The following is a 1,049-nucleotide window of genomic DNA, read 5'->3' as shown; positions in this document are numbered from 1 at the left end:
TTATGCTGAGTGAAATATAAGTCAATCACAGAAGGACAAATATTGTATTAACCCATTATTGTAAAAGTCAAGGAAAGATTTATATATGGAAGGAAATTTTCTTTGTTGATTACCAAGGGTGGGATGGGAGGGAAGGGAACACTGTTAGATAGGTATTGATTTGGGTAAAGAGAAGGACAATGTACCAAATGTGAATGATCAACATGGTGGCATTAAGGAAGAGTAAGACATAGAGATACATGGGAGGTGCAGACAACAAAGATGAACCCTTTTGCACATACAGTACTGCCTTGTCAGTGAAGGCAAACATGGGTATATGGGTGGATAGATGGGTGGACAGGCTGAACTATTAGGTATGTATGCAGCAGGGAATGTACCCAAGACCTTGTATAAGGTTGGCAGACAATGGTTCTACAAGTGTATTCGTATGTTCTATAAGAAATCCCAGGTGTATAGTAGAGCTGACAAAGGACAAGGTTGTAGTCACTTCTTGGTCACAACCAGCTACCCAAAGGGACCTAGTTGTTGAACCTGTGGGCTTGGGACCATAGTTGCAGGGGACATCAAACTCAGTTAGCATAACATACTATACAATACCACCTCCTACTTTGGTAAGTAGCAACTGGGATCTTAAAAGCTTGCAGGGAGCCATCTAGATGCAGTGATGGGTCTCTCCTCATCCAAAGCAAAGAAGAATGAAGAAAACCAAAGATTCATGGAAACAATTAGTCCTAGTGACTGGTGGTATACCATGAGATTCATAGCCTATACAACTATGAGACCAGAAGAACTAGATGGTGCCTGGCTACCACTGTCAAACACTCAGAGGGGGATCTATGTAGGAGATCCTGGATAGAGAGGGAGAACAATGTGCAACAAAACTAAAAATCATTTGAAAAAAAAAAGGGGGGCAGGGGGACCAGGTTTGCTGGTCTGATAGAGTCTGATGGAACTACTGAGACTATGGCCCCTAGCTGCCCTTCAGGTCTGGAATTAAACCCACACCTGTGGCTTCCAACCAAACAAAAGACAGGCATATGAGTTGAACA

This window comes from Orycteropus afer, unplaced genomic scaffold (assembly GCF_000298275.1).
Source record: "Orycteropus afer afer isolate SDZICR_OR568_19922 unplaced genomic scaffold, OryAfe1.0 scaffold00042, whole genome shotgun sequence".
In the NCBI taxonomy this organism is placed as follows: domain Eukaryota; kingdom Metazoa; phylum Chordata; class Mammalia; order Tubulidentata; family Orycteropodidae; genus Orycteropus; species Orycteropus afer.
Note: the sequence above shows the minus strand (reverse complement) of the source record.